The sequence below is a fragment of the Symphalangus syndactylus genome, chromosome 8 (assembly GCF_028878055.3).
Source record: "Symphalangus syndactylus isolate Jambi chromosome 8, NHGRI_mSymSyn1-v2.1_pri, whole genome shotgun sequence".
Lineage (NCBI taxonomy): Eukaryota > Metazoa > Chordata > Mammalia > Primates > Hylobatidae > Symphalangus > Symphalangus syndactylus.
The window spans coordinates 124,474,504-124,492,939 of record NC_072430.2 but is presented as its reverse complement, the minus strand read 5'-3'; positions in this window follow the sequence as shown (position 1 = coordinate 124,492,939).

Sequence of the window (18,436 nt, the reverse complement as noted above, 5' to 3'; positions counted from 1 at the left end):
TATGATGGCAAGGGCCCAGGGGTGCGTAACTGTCAGTAAAATATCGTCTCTAATTTGCAGTGTGATCCCAACCATTTGGAAACATATACTATAAGCAAGGTCCTGGGTTTGGAGGAACTTTTGAAAAAAGTGGGGGCTGCATACAACCTTCAAGACGATGCAGGACAGAAAAATGAGATAAAGGCAGCAAGACATGTACAAGAGCAAGAACCTCAGCAGGAACAAGAAATTAGAATGAGACGCAACTACAGGAACATGCATCTTTTACAAATCTGCAAATATACCACGGAGAAATACCAGTGGAGCTCCAGACTCCAGACTCCTGGGATGGAGACTTGAGCCAAAGCTTTTCTATTCTAGATAAAGCTAACCCTCAAAACTAGAGATCTCTGATTTATACTTCCAGAACAGAAACCACTAAATATTGGAAGGATGGAAGGGAGGCAGAGAGAAAGAAAAAGAACAAGAACAAAATTTAAAAGAAAAAGATAGGAGTCTGATGACCAAAGTTTTATTTGGCATCAGTGCAGCGCTGAAGAATGTACATAACTTACACATCATGGAAAAGACAAGTATTATTGGTATTGATAATGAGATAAAGCAAAATGTACAATAAAGCAGGTGAAATAAATACAAGTAAACTGTTAATTACAGTATACAGAAGCAATATCTTTGAAAAAGATTGAAAAGGAGGCTTTCCAGTCAGACTTCCCCGGTTCAATTCCCAGCCCCGGGACCTCTTAATCAAGTGACCTGGACTATTTACCTAACCGTCTCTGAGAATTTTCTTCACCTGTAAAAGAGGATCATAATAATACTACTTTCTTTATACAGCTGTTGTGGGGAATAACTGAAATAATAATGTATGCCTGTTAGAATTCCATTTCTGGCAATGACAAACTGGTTGTTATGGACCAATATTCCCACTGAGATGACTCAGAAAAATTGAACAAATTGTTGATTAAAAACAATATCTATCTGACAGCATTAAGATGGTGAGAACTTAAGGGGCCAAGATCTGTAAAAAGAGGGAAATACAGACAGGTAATCCTAGCATCTTAGGGCCACTTTTGCCATTGAAGCAACTGCCAATTCTGAAAGTAAAAGCAGCTGATAGGTGAGAAGGTAAGCAGAGTAAACCAGAATCCCACGGGTTGGAGGATCAAAAGTTCGACTCCAAGACCCACCAACATAGAGCGCCCTGGTAAATCCAAAGAATAAATCATAAGTAGATCAAGGCTTGCTCTTTATTCTTGCAAAGAATGAAGTCCAAATCAACTCAGTCTCTGACTGGATTAAGGTTATCTGCCCTTAGACTAACTGCTACTAGAAGAAAAAGTCAGTGCTTTCTGGAGTAAGCATGACCCAGAGCCTCGAACTGCCTTTACAATTTTCATATATAATGCCCAGCAGCATGCAGTCAAAACTAACCAAGCAAACAAAAGATAAGAAATAATCAAAATCCAAGTGGAAATAAAAGACAATAAAAATAAACACAGAAAATCCAGACTTTAATGTTATCCAACCTGTACCTTAAAATAACTACACCAGGCTGGGCACAGGGGTTCACGCCTGTAATCCCAACACTTTGGGAGGCCCCGGTGGGCAGATCACCTGAGGTCAGGAGTTTGAGACCAGCCTGACTAACATGGTGAACCCCTCCCACCACCTCCCCATGTCTCTGCTAAAAACACAAAAATTAGCTGGGTGTAGTGGCGCATGCCTGTAATTCCAGCTACCCAGGAGGCTGAGGCAGGAGGATCACTTGTGCCCACAAGGCAGAGGCTGCAGTGACCCAAGATCATGCCACTCCAGCCTGGGAGACAGAGTGAGACTCCGTCTCAAAAATAAATAAATAAATAAATAACTACAACTACCATGCTCAAAAAATTAAATTATAAGATGTACAATTTCATCAGAGAATTGAAACTATATAAGAAAGAATTCAGTGGCAATACTAGAACAAAATAATACAATTACAGAAATTAAGAATCCAATGGATGTATTTAACAACTGATGAGACCAGCTGAGAATTAGTTACCTGGAAGATAGAAGAATGAAAATGAAAATACTAAAAAGATGAGCAATATAACAGCAAAGGATAAGACACATAAAGAATACGCTGAAGAGATTTAATATATGTATAATTATATTTGGAAGATAAGAGAAAGAATTGAGAAGAAACAATATTTGAAGAAATGGTGACTGGGATTTTTGCAAAATTCATTACAGGAATTATGCCACAGATTCTGGAACTCAAATGGGATTCATTTTAAAAGAAAATCTAGGGACATTATGAGAAAACTGCTAAAAATCAAAGGCAAACAGAACAGGATGTGGTACATAGTATTTTTCAATAGCTTCAAAAATAATGGCCCAGGGGAGATGGGTACACCAAAATCTCACACATCATCACTAAAGAACTTATGTAACCAAATGCTACCTGTTCCCCAAAAAAACCTACGGAAATAAACATTTTTTGAGAAAAATACATTAAAGAGATATGCAGAGACATGAAAAGCAGAAAATACACAAAATTGGCAAATTGTACACGTTTAAATTATTGTGAAAATAAGCCAAATGTTTCATAAATAATAATAATAATGGCCCAGAGATCTGATTCTATGGACAGGGAGTATTCTAACTTTCTAGATAGAAGTAAGTTGACACACTTAAAACAACCTAGTTAGTATTTTATCTTATTGCTCTTTCAGTAACATACATAAATAAATAATAAAACACATATATAAAGAGAAATTTACATATAAATTTATATACATATATGTACTTCTGTATGCTAAATATATAGATTTAGTATGGCTTGGGCATTCACATTTTTAGTACTCACAACTTGAAACCTGGGATAGATTCATCCCAAAACCTATGTTTAGAAATTAAAATGTAACAGTTTAAAAATTTTTTGCTACTATAGAGTTCCAATTGCCTACCATTAACAATGTACAGGAAGTTTTCTCAATTCCTTTTCATAGCAGGAAAAGGACCCCATGGATCTTTGGGTCTCCTCCTGGGCCCAGCCCCATTGGCTACTCTTCCATCTCCCACTGAGTTCAGCCATCAGGAGGGCAGATCACCTGAGGTCAAGGGTTTGAGACCAGCCAGGCCAATATGGCAAAACCCCGTCTCCACTAAAAACACACAAAATAAAAACTAAAAACACACACAAAAAATTAGCTGGGTGTGCATGGTGGTGCATGCCTGTAATCTCAGCTACTTGAGAGACTGAGGCATGAGAATCACTTGAACCAGGGAGGTGAAGGTTGCAGTGAGCCGAGATGTGCCATTGCACTCCAGCCTGGGCAATAGAGCAAGCTCTGTCAAAAGAAAAGGCAAGACAAGACAAGAAAAGAGAGAGGAGAGAGGAAGGAAGGAAGGAAGGAAGGAAGGAAGGAAGGAAGGAAGGAAGGAAGGAAGGAAGGAAGGAGAAGGGAGGGGGAAGGGAAGGGAAGGGAAGGGAAGGGAAGGGAAGGGAAGGGAAGGGAAGGAAGGAAGGTGGGCGGGCTAAAAACTAAATCGGTCCCTTCCCACCTGTACCTATATGAGAGTCTAGAAACATGGCTCGCTGGATAGCATTAATCACCAAAAAATACTCCTTTCCATTATTCCACAAGAGCAAAATTGTGTGTGCAGTTTGTTTGTAGATATTGTCAATCAGAACTAGACAGTAGTTAAAACAGTAAAAACAGATTTATTCAAGACCGTTGCAATAAGGGAAAAGAGACCTCAGTATAGAATTGGGCTCAATTCTGAATACAGCATAAACAAGTTGGAATTTTATAGCCAAGGAGGAAGGGGGAGGTCAGGGGATAGAAAATTACTAAAAGAAAACACCAGGGGGAAGGGGGCAATTCTGGCTAAACCAATCTAATAGGATTCTTGCTGAAGGCAGACCAGGGTGATCAATAATCACCCTGGGGAATTGAAGGAAAATGAGGAATCTGATGACATACTGGATATCGAAGGTGATCAGATATAGAGGAGGTGAGATGGGGTGGGGGTCTGGTTAAATTGTCCTAGCAGAATTCTTGGTAAAATTGGACAACGCAGAGTTACCTAGTGGAAAAAAAAGTCCAGGAGAGCCTGACTGTGTTTTCTTAAGAAGATAATCTTTATCAATGTCATGCCTATTTTTGGTTTTGTTTGTTTTGAAACAGGGTCTCACTCTGTCACCTAGGCTGGAGTGCAGTGGCATGATCATAGCTCACTGCAGCCTGAAACCCCTGGGCTCAGGCAATCTTCTTACCTAAGCCCTCTCAGCTGCTGGGACTACAGGCATATACCACTATGCCTGGCTAATTTTTTTTTAGAGACAGGATCTTACTATGTTCCTCAGGCTGGTCTCCAACTCCTGATCTTAAGTAATACTCCTGACTTGGACTCCCAAAGTACTGAGGTTACAGGGAGGAGCCACCTGGCCTGTTTATTTATTTTTTTCTTTTACAAGAACTCTATTATATTTGAAACGTGTTTATTTATACCCAGTACTTTTTAAGAATAAGGAGCCTGCCAGATATCACTTACTCAATGTATAACTTACTGGTGTTTTACTGGGGGAAAAATGGTCAAGGGAGAAAGGAAAGGCAGAAAAAGAGGTAGAGGTGGAAGGAGGAGAGAGGTAGAAAGAGAAAGATGAGGTAGAAAAACAGAAGCAAGAGAGAATAAAAGAAAGAGCAGGAGATCAAAAAGAAAGAAGAAATTGAACCCACTGGGCAGCAACCTGAGGGTTGGTGACAACCATCTGCCCAGTAGAGCACAGGGCATAGCCAACCCAAGACAAGGTACTGAAGACACCAGGTTTATCAACATGGCTTTGTTATTTGGTCTGAATTCCTGTGAACACCCAGATCCTCAGAAAAACTCATATTTATATGCAAATGTAACAAATGTGCATGGAGTATTTAGTATTAACCATGCCATTCAAAAGGAAAACCCAGGGTTTTCAGAACCTGTTTTTGTATTCAGCTGTGTCTACCAAGGATATAAAACTGAGGTTCTGGCAGATTTCATTCATCCTCACAATGACCCTGGGAGAAGTATAAAACTCCTATAATTGTTCACATTTTCTGGTCTCATGTTTGAACTTGTATAGAAAATAAGAGTTCTTGTCCAATAAACATGACCCCAAATATAGAGGGTATCACTTTACAGAATAACCCTGTTTATCATAGTGTGGTTAAAGTGGAAAATTGTGTGTATGTGTGTGTGTCTTTTAAAACACTGGACAATTTTACATAAACCTCCTTATCTGCTCCCTAAGATTTCTCCAGAGCTATAAGCAACAGATCAAGGTATTTCACTTAGTAAATGACATCCTGAATTTCACTGAGATCATCTGCTTCAGTCCAAGGAAAAGTAGGAATTCTGCAATGACAGTGCTCCAACTCTGAAACCCAGGCATCCAGGGCTCAGAACATGGCTACAGTAGCTGAGCCACAGCTAATTCTCTCAAGGCTTGATAAGATCATATGGAGACATTAAATGCCTGGTAAGTCCTATTCCTGATGCCACTCTTTTCAACAAGCAGGATCTAATTAAGAAGACTTCCCACCTCTTCCTTTGGTTTTCCATGAGTTTTCTGCCTACTGCTATTAACTTCTGCTGGAAACTCTGGGCTGACATTGGACATTATCGTTCCTCATTAAAATCGTGTATGCAAGACGGAAAACAACGGTAGGAGAAAAAATGGGGATTTTCTTGTTGTCAGAGTATAAGCTCCTTGTGGAAGAAGCCTTCTGTAGTCTGGATGACCACTTATGAGTATTTAATGATGTGTTTTTTCTGGTTCTTAATCTGTGGAAAGGAAGATGTTCAAGTATTTGTTGCACAGATGTATTGCAGACATCTTGGGAGGCTAAAAACCATAAGACACAGTTTCCATCCTCAAAGACCTACAGTCAGGTTAGGAAGACAAGAAATAAAGAAGTGAAGAGTTAATTAAAGAACTACACAAGGTTAATTAAAAAAACAACAAAAAAGACAAGTCATAAAGCAATGCATTTTTAATTTGCAGATGAATTGCATAACTAATACTTCAAGAGAACGTAGAGATTACTTCAAGCTGCGATGGAAATGAAAACTCTTACGAAGGAAGTAGAACTCAAGCTGGGCCTTAACATTTGCATCAGATTTGGATAATCATCAGAGCTTACTATGTGCCAGAAAACATATCTCATTTACTTGTCACAAAACCATGGTAGGATTGATATTATTTCCATTTTACAGAAGAGAAAATTAAGGCTCACTAAGGTTATGTAATGTCATCCAAGGTCAGGTTTCAAACCCAAGTCTAGCTCTGAAACGCACACCCCACAACATATTGCATGGCTTTTTGATACTCTGTAAAGGTTTAAGCAAAACTCAGAGATGGAAACGCATAGTGGCCAGGTACACTGAATATGCTGGTACAACATGACTGAAAGCATTACCAGAAAGGGGTCCAGCTCCAGACCCCAAGAGAAGATTCTTGGATCTCATGCAAAAAAGAATTTGGGGCAAGTTCATGGAGTAAAGTGAAAGCAAGTTTATTAAGAAAGCAAAGGACTAAAAGAATGGCATTAGGACGAATACCTAATGCTTACGGGGCTTAAAACCTAGGTGATGGGTTAATAGGTACAGCAAACCACATGTATACCTATGCAACAAACCTGCACATTCTGCACATGTATCCCAGAACTTAAAGTAAAATAAAAAAAATTTAAAAAAAAACTAGAATGGCTACTTTATAGGCAGAAAAGCATGGGCTGCTTGACTAACTACAGATATTTCTTGATTACATGCTAAACAAGGGGTGAGTTATTCATGAGTTTTCCGGGAAGTGGGGGCAATTCCCAGAACTGAGGGTTCCTCCCCTTTTTAGACCATATAGGGTAACTTCGGGACATTGCCATGGCATCTGTTAACTGTCATGGCACTGGTCGGGGTGTCTTTTAGCGTGCTAATGTTTTAGTGTGTAATGAGCAATAAGGATGACCAGAGGTCACTTTCATTGCCATCTTGGTTTTGGCGGGTTTGGGCTGGCTTCTTTACTGCATCCTGTTTTATCAGTGGGGTCTCTGTGACCTGTATCTTGTGCCAACCTCTTATCTCATCTTGGGACTAAGAACACCTAACCTCCTGGGAATACAGCCCAGCAGATCTCAGCCTCATTTTACCCAGCCCCTATTCAAGATGGAATTGTTCTGGTTCCAACATCTCTGACAAAAGGTCAATTGGAGCCTTCAACATTGAAATTTGTGGGGAACAGGGTGATAAAACTAAACAGATGGAGTGAGCCTTATCTGTATTTGCCAAATTATACACTGTGGGTATTATCATGCACTTGAGTTAGGAAAGACTTAACTGCTTTAACTCAAAATATGTCCACTTCCTATTCTCTCTGAGCTTCAGCAGTATTAAATTCCTATTTAAGAAAAATGCCAGAACTCCAGAATTCCTCATTCCAAACCTGGGATAATCTACATATTATTTTGCATAAGTCTGCATATCAAGTTCAAGAGCTCCCTCTCTCCCCTTGGTTATATGATGTTAATTAATTGACTAGTGCAACCTCCAGCAGTTTTCTCGTCCCTTGCCTCTCCAGCTTGCAGCCCACCCAAGGAGCAGGTGTTTCACTCCGGGGAGATTCAGGGCCCATTCTGGCAGAAAGCAGTTGACATGGCCGCTTATCAACCCTAGCTCTGAGGCTTTGGAGGAGAGAGCCTGCCCCACCTTGTCGGGAAAAATGACAGTGAGCACCTGCCCCGGCGATCCCTGCCCGCCCTCCCTGCAGCTCAGAGGCAGAGAGTAGGTATCCAGAAGCCCTTGGACTTTAAATAACAACTTGGGAGAGAAAGAGTGTGGGGGAGAGTAGCCTTGAATTACCTGCAGAGAAGAAATAAGAGCTAAAGATAGAGTGAAAAATAAGAAAATTACAGCCAGACTGGGCTTCAGGTAAGACTTTCAGCTGTGTTTCCTCCTCTTTTTTCTTCAGTAGGTCAAAAACTATAGTGTTATTGGAAAGGGGTCCCTGTCCAGACCCCAAGAGAGGGTTCCTGAACTTCATGCAATAAAGAATTCAGGGCAAGTCCACAGAATCAAGTGAAAGCAAGTTTAATAAGAAAGTAAAGAAACAAAAGAATCACTACTCCATAGGCAGAGCAGCAGCATGGGCTGCTCGACTGACTAGACTTATAGTTGTTTCTTGATTATATGCTAAACAAGAGGTGGATTATTCAAGAGTGTTCTGGGAAAGCGGCAGGCAATTCCAAAAACCGAAGGTTCCTCCCAGTTTAGACCATATAGGGTAAACTTCTGGACATTATCCTGGCATTTGTAAACTGTCATGGCACCGGTGGGGATGTCTTTTAGCATGAATGCATTATAATTAGCATACAATGAGCAGTGAGGACGACCAGACGTCACTTTTGTTACCATCTTGGTTTTGGCCAGCTTCTTTAGCACAACCTTTTTTATCAGCAACGTCTTTGTGACCTGTATCTTGTGCTGACCTCCTATCTCATCCTGTGACTATGAATGTCTAACCTCCTGGGAATGCAGCCCAGTAGGTCTCAGCCTTCTTTTTACCCAGCCCCTATTCAAGATGGAGTCGCTCTGGTCCAAATGCCTCTGACAAGAGGACCCAAAGCCCCACAGTATCACGGTAAATGGACAACACCGTTACCTGGAAGGAAATACAAGTTCCCCTGCCTGCTGCTGGGGGAAAGAGCAGTCATCAAGGCCTGCAAGATATCTACAGTCAACTTCTAGGTGCGTTGGGAGAAGTCTCTCTTACAAGCTGTAGAAAATCCCACCAAAATTCTCTTTCCTGCTGGTTATGTTGATCCCACTAGCTACACAACCCAATGTGGCAGTTGTGTGCTTTCATGCCTATTTTGCAGAATTGGCTAAGGACTGAACTCTGACCTTTTTTTTTTCTCTTGTCCAAATTCCTATCTAAGGTGCCCAGGGAGTCACGCCCTACAAATCATGAAGTCTCATCAGCGGGGTTTTGTTACAGGAAAGCGGTCCCAATCCAGACCCCAAGAGAGGTTTCTTGTATCTCATGCAAGAAGGAATTCAGGAAAAGTCCATAGAGTAAGTGAAAGCAAGTTTATTAGAAAAGTAAAAGAATAAGAATGGCTACTCCATAGACAGAGCAGCCCCAAGGGCTGCTGGTTGCCCATTTTTATGGTTATTTCTTGATGATATGCTAAACAAGGGGTGTATTATTCGTGCCTCCCCTTTTTAGACCACATAGGGTAACTTCCTGGCATTGCCATGGCATCTGTAAACTGTCATGGCACTGGTTGGAGTGTAGCAGTGAGGACGACCAGAGGTCACTCTCGTGGCCATCTTGGTTTTGGTGGGTTTTAGCCGGCTTCTTTACTGCAACATGTTTTATCAGCAAGGTCTTTATGACCTACATCTTTTACCAACCTCCTATCTCATCCTGTGACTTAGAATGCCAGACTGTCTGGGAATGCAGCCCAGCAGGTCTCAGCCTTATTTTACCCAGCGCCTATTTAAGATGGACTTGCTCTGGTTTGCATGCCTGTGACAGTTTCATTTAATCCTATATAACACGGCTTAATTCCCAACCGGACCTGAGCATAATGTCACATGACAGATAAAGAAGGAAATCAAAATACTTTATTCCCAAATATGTTTCCTTACCATATTTTAAAATGGCCTGCAAAGCCTTTCTTGTGGGGGGAAATTGCATCTGTAAAGAATCTCCATTAACATAACTAGATCTTTCCCCTTCCAGTCCAGGCCCTCCCAATCTTGAAGAGATTAACTGAGAGTCCAGTATCTTTTAGAGGTCTGAATGGGATACATTTACCATCCATTGCCTCTAAGGGCCTTCATCTACATAATAAGAACCCTGGTCTCCACAACCCTTTATCTCTACCCTGGCACTCCTTTCTATTGATTCCAGGCCTTTAGATAATAACTCTTTCAACAAATTGCCAATCAGAAAACATTTCAATCCACCTCTGACCTGTAAGCACCCCCCATCCAGTTGTCCCGCCTTTCCAAATCAAACCAATGCATATCCCACATGTAATGATTGGTATCTTATTGGTATCATATGTCTCCCTATGTATGAAACCAAGCTGTAGCCTGACCACCTTGGGCACATGTTCTCAGAACCTCCTGGGACTAGGCCTCAGGCCTTGGTCACTCATATTTGGTTCAGAATAAAACACTTCTAAATATTTTACAGATTTTGACTCTTTATTGACAGGCAAAAACCTGGACTCTTAGTTCCTAGAAAGTCAGGCATGGGTATCTTAGCGTGTGGTTCACTCAAAACTGGGTAAGAGTTACCCTTTTAGCACCTAAAACACCTCCCAATTCAGCTTCTTTGGAGAGGTGGGAATGACTTCAGCCCCACTTCACGGCGAACTGTTACCTCTCCCTGAGCTCAGAAGAATGGAATGCTCAGAATAGTGAAAATAATTTCAGCACATAGTGGGTAGCAACCCAGGGGAAAGGAAAAGAAAGACCTTCCTTTTGCCCTCAAAATGACATCACACCTGTGTGCAGATCACCTTATAAGGGTGATCTTAAAGACAAGCCAGCTTTAATTATTTTAAAATATTATGGAAAAAAAGAAATGTTTGCACAATAATCTGCAGCCCTAGGCCACAAAGGAATAGTAGAAATATTATTGGAACCAATATTTCTGAAGAATTAGATGTAAGTATCTGTCTTTTGACACATCTGTCAGTGAGTATGCTTGGTTTGGGTGCCTGAGATGAGAATTAAACTATATGTGTCAGGCAAAGAATCGACAGGATAGCATTATCTAAAAACACTGAAGAACTTGCAAAGCCAGTAAAAAACAACCATAAAAATACAGTTTCTTCCTTAAAAATAAATAGTACCATCATTTGCATAAACCATTACCATTTATGACCTAGTTAATATACAACCAAAAAAAATCATGAATATTAGTAATTGCTGGGTTAACTTTTAACATTTATTTCTTACAATCCTGAAATGTTTGTGTAAATGTAATAGGGTACAGTTATCAGTAACATTTTTAGCCCTTCTCTTCTCCCTACCACAAAAGCATATTCTAACTTCACTGACTCAGTTTCCTCCCCTCCTTTTATTTTAAGGAGGGCTCTGCCATTGCCAGGTTTGTTCTTTGGAGCTTTTGTGAGGCAGCATTTAGGGGAGGGGTGGGGAAGACCAAGGGATAGAAGGAACAGAGACACCAAAGCTGGACCTGATGTTGAGGGGGTGGTTTTTCAGAAAGTTTAAGGAAGAGCCACTCTGCAGGAGAATGGCGTGAACCCGGGAGGCGGAGCTTGCAGTGAGCCGAGATCGAGCTACTGCACTCCAGGCTGGGTGACAAAGCGAGACTCTGTCTCAAATAATAAAAAAATAAATAAATAAATAAGGAAGAGCTACTCTGGAGAACGAAGGTAATGTGTTAGAACTAATCAAACAGAAATGGCAAATGTTTGGAAGTGTTCTTGTGGGCTTTGTATCCAATTCATGATGTTTAAAAATTTGTAAGAACTAGAGATTTTATAAAATTGCCTTTCAGGCTTTTTTTTTTTTTTTTTTTTAACTACAACCATGAGACTGGATCACATGTGATCACAGCTTCAGTAGGGTCGCATGTGCTAATCTTCTTCGCTTGTATGTAAAACTTGTAGAGAAACTGAGAAACTTAAAAAGAAATTAGAAGAGAAACTGCTCTATTGCTGCAACCTGTACCCCTTACCCCTACCTCCATCAACCAAGAGCCTTGCAATGCTAATATCTTCCTGTATAGACAATGGGTTGCATATTGTGTTTTCATATACAGCTAGTTAAGTCATTTTGTGAGAGCAAACTAAGTTAATAGCAATAGACCAGTATTCCCAGAGCGATTTGGGTTTTCAGCTTCCCTCCCAAAGTGCCTGTGAAGATTAAGTAAAATAATGCAAAGTGCTCATAAACTGTAAAGAATGTGACATCCTGGCAATTGATCATGGAAGGCAAACTGCAAAAAGATACAGAGGCCTGAAGCAGCGACAGTCACTGTAACTCAGACTTCCATCGAAACTTCATGAAAACAGAAGCAAATATATTCTGTCTAGATAAACCTCTGGGGTCCCATTGCTTTTCGATCTGGGAGGAAATCTGACTTAAGCCCCATCCCATGAATTCAAAGGTTTTTGGCTGACTCCCAGGGGTCTTCCATGGTCACCTCTGGCTCAGATTGCCTGTTCCGGTGATCTCCCATCATGCCACATCTCCCCTTCTGTGACCACCCTCTTCTTTCTGTGCTGAACCAAGCTGATGTACCTTTGCCTGTTGAACCTTCGAAGCACCACCCACATTAAAGCTGTTGCATATTGTAAACAGACCTTTACTGAAGGTTGGCAATTATAGAGAGTTCTATCAGAACTCTACAAACTACCTAAAACTAGAACTTCTGGGCCATTTCCACCCCAGGGCCTCCCATACTGGATGTTGGTCCTTCTCCACATCCCACTCCTCCATCAAAGGGCTTCTGTTTGGGCATCATTTCCCCCACTCTTCCCATCTACTCCTCTGTACTCTCTCACTTTTATTATGCAGAGTCGTTCTGATCTCCCTGTGTCTCTTCCAAATCATCCTCTAGAGTTGAGGGAGTAAGGAGAGGAGGCTTCATCTTTCACACCAAATAAGTGATTATGGTCGTTTCCTAAACAAATAACCATCTCCCTAAAATGAGTCTAGCCGTTAGCCTGGCAAGGCAAACCAGCCGCAGTCCTTTTTTTTTTTTTTGAGATGGAGTCTCACTCTGTCACCCAGGCTGGAGTCCAGAGGCATCATCTCGGCTCACTGCAACCTCCACCTCCCAGGCTCAAGCAATTCTCCTGCCTCAGCCATCCCCATAGCTGGGACCACAGGTGTGCGCCACCACACCTGGCTACTTGTTGTATTTTAAGTAGAGACGGGGTTTTGCCATGTTGGCCGGGCTGGTCTTGAACTCCTGACCTCAAGTGATCTGCCTGCCTCAGCCTTTCAAAGTGCTAGGATTACAGGTGTGAGCCATCATGCCCAGCCGCTTGGTTCTTATTTTCAACCAAGATTTTCTTTTTTCTGCTCCATATGCCTGTGCTGGTGAAGGACGGCAAAGGGCCTTGAGATTTTCTTGAATTTTTCTGTCTATTCCTCCCACTTAGGGCTTGATTTTTCATGGCTGGAGAGAGCCTAGGTGTGCTTCGGCTTTCCTGCTGGTTCCCATGTCTGTATAATGAGAGAGCAGCTGATCCCCAATTTGTAAAAATCCAGCAAAATAGTCAACAGCTTAAATGTGCAAATAGAAGTTATTACATTGGCCCAGATTGGGTCAGTGGCCAATTAAGGGGCCCCGTGGAGGCACACTCCATACTCAGGTGAGGATCCCTCTGCTGCAAAAAAAACTGGGAGGCAAGATGTGTGGATCAGCTGAAATCCAGCTGAACCTGTTTCTTGACAATTAACCACAAGAGTCAGGAAAGTAGGGCCCTTGGTTTGAATTCTGAATTGATTTTAAAAGAATCATGGTGTTGGGAGAAAAGTCGCAGGAGATTTGAGTTCAAATGGGAGCACTGCCTCTACCTGGCATTGAGAATTTGGGTACCTCATCTGGAAACTGCCTTAAATCATTTCTAGAGGAAGACAGAAGGTGGATGAATGGACGGACGAACAGATGGATATTTGGATGTGTATTCATCTGTCAAAGGGAGATAATAATGCCTGCCCACTTATTTTCAGGAGTTACTGAACATCTGAAAGAGTGCAGTGTTCTTGTGGGCTGGGTATTTTTTTTTTCTTCTACAGCCAAAAGAGACACTAACTAATGTTACGTTGTTCTGGAAATGTAGAAACCTGTGCATTTCTAAAGGGCCACTACTAATGGAAGTTCTGTCATTGCAGATGACATCTCTTAGGAACAAGGCAAAAGAAAAGCAAACAATCTCTTGCCCCACTTCCCCTGCTAGTTCCCACCCCCCACCAGTCCCCTCCCCACATTCCACATTGCCATCCATCATCTCCCACCCTGTCCGTTTTTATCCTAAAGCAGTACTTGTTAAAGGCTCTGTGACCACTCCAGCTATTTCCTTTGAGGATGGGAACACTGCTACTGAAGCTTCATTATTATGCTAATTGAGCTTGGTCTGAGCTGCTTTCATAACTGCCACATTAAAGCGTCCCATAGAGGAGAGGTCTCCAGAGTGATGTGCATTGCAGCGGGTGAATATTAATGAAGGATGAGTTCAGAGCAGTTGTTGTTGAGCCTGGCCATCAGGTAAAGGGGTCTCGCTCTCACTGCCATAAATAAATAAATAAGTAAACATGCAAACACGCAGATTCTAAAACACAAAGGAACCGGAGCAAAGCTTCAGAGGAGGAAAAAAGGGGATTCTTGCACAGTATAAACATCTTCCATTGTATAGTATGCATCACTTTTATCAAGCCAGGGTAATTGTCCCTGTTTTTGAGACAAAGAACTTAGGCCTCATAACTGTGAAGATTTATTCAGAGCCTTACCACTCCTGAGTGACAAGACTTTACACCACTCCAGCCTGCAGAGCAGCCAGTGACAAAACTGGGGAAACCAAGTTAAGCCAAACTGCTAAAAATAAGAAGCTAGAAGGTGACAGTGGAGACTGGAGTCCAGTGGGGATGCTTTCCAAATTGACCCCCTGGAAGAGTAACAGTGCACAGCTGTCTTGTATCCTGATGAAAAGCTATAATAGACAACCCCCTGACTTGCTTTGCCTAGTTTTCAGTGTTGTCCCCTGGAAAAGTAAAGGAGGAAGAAGACCCACAGGTTCCAGAGGTATTTCTGGACAACTCGGAGAGAATGGGAGATAAAACGCCCTGGACTGGCAGCATCAGGAGAAAGGAGCTGAATCTCCCTTCCCAGATATAAATCAAGAAGCTGAGCCAAGAGGAGGTCAGTACCTCTCCTAGTCCCTGCATGCCAGGGGCCCACCAGAGCGGTTCTCATGAGCAGCCCATCGCAGTATCTCTCATACTTCCTAAAGGAGTCTCAGTCTTTCTGCTTCTAACCCGAAGAAGAAATCCTGAAAAAAGCATTGCTAACTTCTGCTCCCATGAGTTAGAAGTGACTACGACATTCCCTATCTTTCTCACTGAGAAGTCTGTAGCCCTTAAATCTTTCCAATCCAACATGAACACCCCTCAATTATGTTAGATAAATGCTATAATCCTTCCCACTAGCGAGATAAAGATTCATGCATGGTGCACTCCCCAAGAGTCATTCCCAGCCACTTCCTTCCTTGCTGGCAGATGCTAGAATATTCTCCAGATGTTTGCAGCAACCCTCCCTTCCTACCCTGTGTCTTCAGCCAAGGACACCCCCTCCCATCCCAAGGGTAAATGTTAAATGTTAATTTATTTAAGCCAATCTTGTTGATTCCATTCACTTGCCAGTGATAGATACAGACCTAGGCCTGTGATGTAACCCTGACCCTTAAGATACAAGGAGGAGAGAGTTGCGAGTCATTGGGAAAGTTTCCAGTGCTCTAAAAAGAGGGCAAAAGCCTGGGACTTTGGCCTTTTCCCGCATTTGAATATAAGCAATGCTTTGAGCTGTGGCAGACACAAGTAAAAGCCAAGGAAATTACAAGAGGCCAGCAGGAGCCTGACATCCCTGCGCTGCTGAAGCTACCACCTCTTGAGTCACCTGCTGTGGTCTTCTTGTTAGGTGAGATAATGGTATTTTTTATTATTGTTTAGGCCATTTTTATCTGGATGTCCTGACACTTGTAAACAAAATGGTCCTGCTGTACCTCCTTGTTTTTTGGGGACAGACTGTCAATTTTGTTTGGGTAACCTATACCCCGATTGAACTAATGTGATAAGCTAAACTAATGGTGGAAGCTCCATTTCCTTACCAGAGATTGGTTTAGGGTGCAAATGTGACCTAAATCTTCCAATGAAATGGAAGTAGAAGTTTCTGTGGAGGCTTTTAAGAGGTTTCTTGTTTAGGAGAGAAAACAAGGAACAGGGACTTTTCTTTCCCTGCTGATATAGGTTGGCTGTGTCTCCACCCAAAATCTCATCTTAAATTGTAATCCCCACCATCCCCATTGTCAAGGGAGAGATCAGGTGGAGGTAACTGAATCATGGGGGTGGTTCCCCCATGCTGTTCTCCTGATAGTGAGTGAGTTCTCATGAGATCTGATGGTTTTATAAGGGGATCTCCCCCCTTTGCTCGGCACTTCCCCTTTCTGCCACCTTGTGAAGAAGGTGCCTTACTTCCCCTTTGCCTTCTGCCATGATTGTAAGTTTCCTGAGGCCTCTCAAGCCATGCGGAACTGTGAGTCAATTAAATCTCTTTCCTTTATAAATTGCTCAGTCTCGGGTACGTCTTTGTAGCAGTGTGAAAACAGACTAATACACCTGCCGAATGTCCTCATGCTTGGATGTCACATACACGGAGCTGCAGCAGCCATCTTGAAACCATGAGGGGCACTGGTCTGAGGACAAAGTTAATGTGCTGAGGTTGGTGAATTTTTATTGTTAAAGGGATTTCAAGTTGGATTTTCTATTATATGGCTGAGTAATGATAATCTTTAGCCTTATAGTTCAGGAATGGATTGCTTATAGTTTTCTATCCAGTCACTTGCCTTCCAAATACTCTTGGGTAGAAGAGGAAGGGGTAGTACAGCAGCCAAACAAAAGGAACTTAACACTTGTATTCTATCCAGACCACAGGAGTAGTGGGTGCCAGTTAAGGATGTACCATGAATACTTGTGGCAATGACAAATTACTGTGGAGCTTGTGAGTTTTTATTTTATTATGACTTCCGTTTTCTTTTAATTTAATCACCACTAAATTTTTTATAAGGAAGAAGGAAAGCAAGGGCAGATTAAGAGAGCCTGTAAAATGCATTACATCTTGAAAACATGGATTTCATTACTCACATGCTTGTAAAATGCTTTCATGAATGTCAAGTCTCTTCACACTCCTCCCCCACCAAAAACAGAAAAGAAAATGAGAAAAAGGAAATGGTTGTGGTTCTATTTGCTTTATTTTCCTGCAAAATGCTTTGAATCCTATGAAAACCTAGGTGGACTTACTGGCATGTATACTGTGTCTGACTATCATCTAGGGTGGGTGTTGGGGCAGAACATGGCCAAGGGCCACTGCCCCACCTGTGACCAAACAACCACTCCAAACATGGCTGCTACCTGTTGGGCTCTAACTAGAGGCACCGAATGCTTCTAGGCTGCACAGTCAAAGACAAGGTTGAGGAAATTACAATTAACAGGGGCTTGAGTGGCTGCCATTGATCATCAACAAATATAATTTTGCCAGATAGATATAATCAGCTCAATAAGAAATTTATTTTGTGATACTTTATCTTCTTTCCCAAACAGAAAAAAAAAATCATCTTCACAAACTAGTTTATTATTTGGACTAGATCGACTAATGTGGTTTGGGCCTATAGGGGCTTGTACAGCTGATTTCCAGGTGATCAAAGGGGTTCTAATAGAGAAAAAAAAAAAAAAAAATATATATATATATATATATATGTATATGTATGTGTATAAAATATAAATATATATTTACTGTGTTAGTCTATTCTCCAAAGAATGCCAAGAGGTGCCAGCAGCCACCACACTGCTGATAAAGACATACCTGAGACTGGGTAATTTATAAAGAAAAAGAAGTTTAATGGACTCACAGTTCTGCATGGTTGAGGAGGTCTCACAATTGTGGCAGAAGGCGAAAGGCACACCATACATTGCAGCAGACAAGAGAGAATGAGAACCAAGCAAAAAGGGAAACCTCTTATAAAACCATCAGATCTGGTGAGACTTATTCACTACCATGAGAACAGTGTGGGGGAAACCACCCCCATGATTCAATTATCTCCCACAACATCCCTCCCACAACACGTGGGACTTCTGGGAGCTATAATTCAAGATGAGATTTGGGTGAGGACACAGCCAAACCATATCTGTATGTGTGTATATATATATAAAACAACTGCCTTAGAAGCAAAAGAGTGCATTCTTTTGAGAGACAGTATATAATATAGTAGAGTACAAAGATCAAAAGATTTGTTGTGGTTCTGACTATTAGTAAGGACCTATATGTCTTGGGCAAGTCATTTTGCCTCTCTGAATCTCATGACCCAGTTTTTTGTGTTCTCCAAAAAAAATATGTCCAAGTCCTAATTCCTGGTATTTGAGAGCATGACCTTATTTGGAAATAGGGTCGCTACAGATGTAATGAAATTAAGGATCTCGAGATCATCCTGGAAAGCTGGGCCCTAAATCCAATGATTGCTGTCTTTATAAGAAGTAGAGGGAGACATGGAGACAGAGATGAGACTGATGGCATCTACAAGCCAAAGAATGCTAGGGGCTGTCGGCAGCCACCAGAGCCGGGAGAAAGGCATGATACAGATTTTCCATCAGAGCCTCC